General features: G+C 39.9%; 1 pseudogene; it reads left to right on the forward strand.

The window, feature by feature from the left end:
- The first annotated feature begins 2862 nt into the window (after positions 1-2862).
- LOC127185490 (40S ribosomal protein S18-like) lies at positions 2863-5451 on the forward strand (annotated as a pseudogene).
- The last annotated feature ends 860 nt before the right edge of the window (positions 5452-6311 follow it).

Consider the following 6311-nt stretch of genomic DNA (forward strand, 5'->3'; position numbering starts at 1 on the left):
ATGGTGGAAGACAAATTGGTGAGAATGAGGTTGGTGGGGAAACAAATCCACCCTTAAATGAGATTGTTTGAGAGGGTAACTTATGAAGGAATGAGAGGAGTCAGAGAAGCAGAAAAAATGTGGCATAATGTGTAGCAGCAAGTATTAACATTGATATATGGAGAAGGAAGAGTGACTAGATTCTGGGAGACTACAGAGAAGTGTGATGCTGCCAATGACTGAGGAAAGGCTATGACTGAGGGATAAGATGGGGACCTGCAAATGGGGACCTAAAGTATCCTGGCTCTGTTCCCCAACTGAATGCAGAATAATCCAAAGTCAGAAAACTGGACCCTTTAATATACCACACAGCTCATGCAAAAGCAGACTTGTGAGAATTCAGGGCACAGGAAGATGGCAGATAGATGTGCTGAGTCTAGCTGGAGAAGACTATAGCCATTGAACTCAGAACAGAGAGCTGATGGTGTATATGGTCTGTCAGTTCGCTGATAAGGGGTCCTAGGAAACCATGCTTGATGAGACTTGGTGAGTGTTATGTAGCAATACCTCAGTGAGGAGGAGTTCAGCAATAGGGAAAGCAGTAGCAAATTCAGGAAGTCTATCAGGCCATGGAGCTGGATGATTTCAGCTAGAACACTTAAAAATGTTCAACTGCAATTTAAAGACAGGTTGCTCTTTCCTGTGGGCATGAATGTCTCAGTATACCTGTCCCTACAACAAAATTTCTAACACTTGAAAATATATTTCTCTTAGTGAAAAAAATACGCTTTTTATATTTAATTTTTTTTATAATTCAATTAATGTGTAACACTTGCAAATATGTTTCTTCTAGTGGAAAAATGTGCTTTTTATGTTTAATTTTTTTATAATTCTATTAGTATATTTTCCCAAATTCCCTTTCCTACCTCTAGCCTCTCCCACGTACAGTCCCCCTTGGTCTCTCTTAAATTCATGGCTTCTGTTTCTTTGTTGTTAATCTTGCTATTAAGGTGAATGAGAACCCACTATTGCTTAAAGCATTAGGCAGATGTTAAAGGTTGTTAAACCAATGTTAAAATCTGTCAAAAATCACTGTTGATGTTAATGTAAGTTATGTAAATTTTTGTTGCAGGCACTCCTTTTGATGTCCATTTTCTATAAATAACCAAAGACTAAAAATGGACTATCAAACTCTCATTATTAGCTTCAGACCCTCCCTTGCTTCTGTGATTTCCTTGAGCAAAAATACTTCCTAAGGGCCTACTAGACTACCATGTCTAGTGGGTCATGACTGTGTCAGCACTAATCATCTAAAACACTTCATGAGACCATGTTTCCAAGGCTCCTAAATATGCATTCTTATCCAGCACTGTTTGATATAGTTTGTATCAGACTTTATGTTATCATAAACCTCGTTGAACTCCAAATGAACCTGTAAGAATTTCCATCTTGGTTAGTGGGTTAGGGCATCCTCTGTTCAGTCAGAAGAGGAATTGCCATGATTATTGCTCAGGGGGAAAACTGTAATTCAGAACACAAGCATCCATGAGCATGTTGGTAGTAAAAGGCAAGACTGTGGTTGGCACAAACATCAATGATTACGATTGGCATTAGTTGACAATATGTCAAAGGCCAGCTTTGACATAGTGTGAAAATCTCAAGTTGGGTGTAAAGTCAGATAAAGAAGCCAAAAGCTGATAGTTCCTTGTGTCTTGGGACCAGTACTGTTTGTAACTCTCAAGAAACTCAACTCTCTTTAACTATTTAGAGGCCAGAGCTGATGGCTCCTGGTAGGAGCTAGCAAGAAAAAGAGGAGAAAATAATTGCAAATACACACACATACATACATACATACATACATACATACATACATACATACATCATACACACACACAAATACACACACACATACACACAGTTGCTTTTTTCTCTCTAGGCCTTCTGTCCTCTTGCCTCTTCTCTCCCTACTCTTGATCTCTACCCTCATGTATTTCTGTGCCCCTTGTCCACCTGGTACCTTCCCTTCAATCACTACCTTTGTCTATTCTATTTCCTCTTCTGAGTGAGATTTAAGCATCCTCACTTGGATCCTCCTTGTTACTTATCTTTTTTGGGTCTCTGCATTATAGTATGTTTATCCTTTACTCTATGGCTAAAATCCACTTGTAAGTGAGTAAATTCCTTGTTTGTCTTTCTGGATCTGAGTTACCTTACTCAGGAAGAACTTTTCTAGTTCCATTTCTTTTCCGGCAAATTTCAAGATCTCCTTGTCCTTAATAGCTGAGCAGTATTCCATTGTGTAAATGTACCACAGTTTCTTTATCCATTCTTCAGTTGAGAGACATCTAGATTCTTTCAAGATTCTGGCTATTATGAATAAATCTGCTAATAAACATAGTTGAGCAAGTGTCCTTATCGTATGGTGGAACATCTTTTGAGTAATAAATATGGATCTATGTGGGACTCTGCTGGATAAGCTTGTAGTCTGACTTCTCCAGATAGCAACTTTGCTCCTGATGTATGAAGGTGGACTCCCTTTTCTCAGTGGGGGGTTCTTACTCTCACAGATGTGGTAACTCCAGATTTTGTAAGGAGTGTCACAGAGCCCTCAAGGAAGATTATAGGCCTGTCTTTTTCCTCATAAGGAATTTGTTCAACAAGCACAGGAAATTTTTGGAAATACCCCACTCTATGCTCAGGAGATCCTAGCCTCCAGCAAATGACCTTTCAAAGAAATCATTCCTTCAATCATAGAATAATTACTGTTGTCCCCTTCTTGTGATAGCACCCTGTGTTGCTGCATGTAAATACCACAGTATTTGGATTAAACATGCAGGTACCCTTAGCCCTAGCAAATCAGATATATTCATCCTGAAACCTCCCATGGTTTATAAACAAAGGCTGGCTGTTGTAATTGTGTGCTTGCTCTTTTGCTGGCCATTCCTACACCATGATTGTCTGAGACTCCATTTATTCTGGGACGGGGGATGTGGACCACCACTGGATGTCCACTGGCCAAGCAGCAATGGTGGAGCTGCCTTTACAGCCATTGAGGCCTGCTCTACTATTGCTGCTCACTTACTTGGTGCTGACTCCGGTGAAGCATTGCCAGGCCTGCATCTCACCGGACCTGCCTACCAGCAGATTTCAAACATCTGCCTGCCTACTCTGCTGTGCTTACCACAGCAGCTCAAACAAGGAGCTGTAACACTTTGTTATCATCACAGGCTTGTGGGATTCTCCAGTCTCCACTGCTGTCTGAGACCTGCAATCTCATTCTGAAAGAGTTAAACAGTAACACTCCATGGAAAACTCATTCTCAACCTCCCTGGGTGGATGGGGTGGCAGTGAGGTGGGGAGACCTGGCTTAGTGCCCCAGGCCAGGAGCTTCACCTTGAGTGCTCTATTTTGGATATTTACTGGACATGTAGCTTGCTATTCCTGAGTTTCATACAAGTCTCTAGTTATCCCTGAGAAGTTCCAGCACATTTTGCGAGTACTCAACACAAATATCTATGAGCAGCAGAAAATAGCCTTTGCCATCACTACCATTAAGGGTATGGGGCAAAGATACGTTTATGTGGTGTTGAGGAAAGCAGACATTGTTGACAATACTAAGAGGGCTGGAGAACTCACAAAGATGAGATGGAGCTTGTGATCACCATCATGCAGAATCCATGACAGAAGAAGATCCCAGACGAGTTCTTGAACAGACAGGACGTGAAAGAGGGAAAGTACAGCCAGGTTCTGGACAATGGTATAGACAACAAGCTGCATGAGAACCTGGAGCGACTGAAGAAGCTTAGAGCCGATAGGGGTCTATGCTACTTTTGGGGCCTTCGGGTCTGTGGTCAGCACACCCAGACCACTGGATGCCGGGGTGGTACTGTGGGTGTGTCCAAGAAGAAATGTGTCTCTGGGCCTTTGCTGTTAATAGTTTCTATAAATGAAAATAACATTATGATGCTATTTAAGGTATTTATTATAAGGTATTTAAGGTATTCATTTAAATATTAAGATATGAGTAAATGCTTGGATGTGGTGCTGCACACCTTTCACTGTAGTACTCAGAAGCAGAGGCACTCAGGAGGCAAAAGCAGGCAGATCTCTGTGAGTTGAGGCCATTCCATTCTACACAGTGAGTTTTACACAAAAAGCAGCCTTGTCTAATGAAATCAAAAAAGGGCAAAAAGAAATGAACATTTCTGACTTTTTTGCCTTCATAATTCATGACCTCAAACAATAAAATCCATTCAGCTGGAGGCAAGCAGTGACTGGACCAACACTCAGGATGCGGACACAAGACACTCACTGCCAGATGCTGAATAACAGATCTATTTGCACTTCTTTACATGTAGACATCCAGTTAGACTAGTACCACTTGCTAAACATGCTTTCTTTTTTCCATTGAAAGGCTTTGGCTCCTTTGTCAAAAATCAAGTATACATAGATGTGTGTGTGTTTATTTCTGGGTCATTGATTCAATTCCATTGATCAACATGTCTATTTCTATTCCAGTATCATACAGTTTTTATTCCTATTGCTCTGTAGTATAGCTTGAAGTCAGAGATGGAGATATCTCCTGAAATTCTGTTATTCTATAGGACTGTTGTAGATATTCTGTTTTTTTTTTTTCATATGAAGTTGAGAATTGATATTCACTCTGTTCCGTACAGATGGGTAAACAGGAGATAATCATTTGTCTCCCAGAAGGAATTCTTGCATTTCTCACTGAATGGTTCTCAGGGAATCAGCTGTACAGGATGTCAGTGGGTCAGGTCTTTCAATCTGTGGAGATAGGGTCTGAAGTCTTCCTTTCAGACATATCCTGAGAGGAGAATGGCACACATGCTATAATATCTGATACTGCCTCCCAAATGTGACTCATGTGTACAGAATGGGTAGCAAGAGATAACAGGGAGGTAGGAGCATGATTTTTCCACCTTGGGATTTCACAATAGTGTCTTGAAAACCTCCTTGGAAAGTTACAGTGGATCTGGGGATTATGTAGTCAATACATCCAGCTTTGCATAACATAAAGAGGGGATTGCATCCTTAGCAAGGGTTCCCTATGCCCCCCTGTTCTCCCAATGCTCATACATGGTAGTTACCTGCAGAAACAACATTGTCTTGGGAATCTGGTTAACATTTGCCACCAGAAGTTTCTCTTGTCACAGACCTTTGTAGAATCCTTGGTTAACTTGAAGGAACACCAGATGGAAGAAGGATTGTGTTGAAATTGTTCCAGTCTTCTTAATTGTTCCTTAAAAAGGAGAGCATAACTTGGCCTGAGATTGGCCAATGGTCTCAACCAGCTGCAGCTTGCACTAGCATATATCCTCAGTCACTAGGACAATCACAATAATATATATATATATATATATATATATATATATATATATATATATATATACACAGCTTATCATGTTTAAAATATCTCTTCCTAATCTGCTACAGGTGCTCTGCAAGTGACTGTTTTAAGGAACTCTTGTTGAAGGGGGTTTTCTATAATTCATGTTTTTCACCCACGCCCTTGTTCCAAGAAATAATGACTCTGAGGCTTAAATATATTTACAAAAACTTAGGCCAATATAGCTAGGCATGTTCCTTGATTTGCTCTTAATTAAATTTAATATCCCATTTATTCTAAGTTTTGCCACATAGCTGATAACCTTTGCTCAGGGTTCATGTTCTGTCCTCCTCAGTGTCCCAGGGAAAATCCTGCACTTCATTTTATTCCAGCATGCACTTTCTTTCCTTCCTATTTCTTGTGCAGCCATACGCCAATCTGCTATTTATTGATGGGTGAAAGGTCCACACAGTACACCTAAAAATCTAGGAATGAGTTTCTGTTTTAGAGGAAACAAGTAGTGTTTGTAGGGATCTCTCTAGGGAATAGTTCAAGGTAGCTAGGACAAGGCTTAAAGTTTATTCAGGGTCTAGAAATGAGTTATAAATAAGTGTGCTGCAAGGACATTCTAAATCTCAAAGCTATGTTTATAGAAATATTGAATAATCTTCATTTGCTGCTTTCACAATGAAGGTTTACAAACAAATTTTCTTTAGTTTATTCATACATCTCATTGATCATTGGCAATAGCATGTATTTTTTTGGTGTCAAATACTATGTTGTTACTTACAACAAGCCCCCACAGACACGCTTGTGGAGTAACATGATTGAGACTCTTTTCTTAAGTTATTCTACATTGTTCCAACTTAGAAAGTAAAATTAGTCATGCAAGCCAATGACTACACTCTAGAAAATAATGATTAGTTAATTGAGAGGCTGAGTTCTGCAGAATTCAGTGGTTATAACTGTACAAGTGATTAAT

The sequence above is a fragment of the Acomys russatus genome, chromosome X (assembly GCF_903995435.1).
Source record: "Acomys russatus chromosome X, mAcoRus1.1, whole genome shotgun sequence".
In the NCBI taxonomy this organism is placed as follows: domain Eukaryota; kingdom Metazoa; phylum Chordata; class Mammalia; order Rodentia; family Muridae; genus Acomys; species Acomys russatus.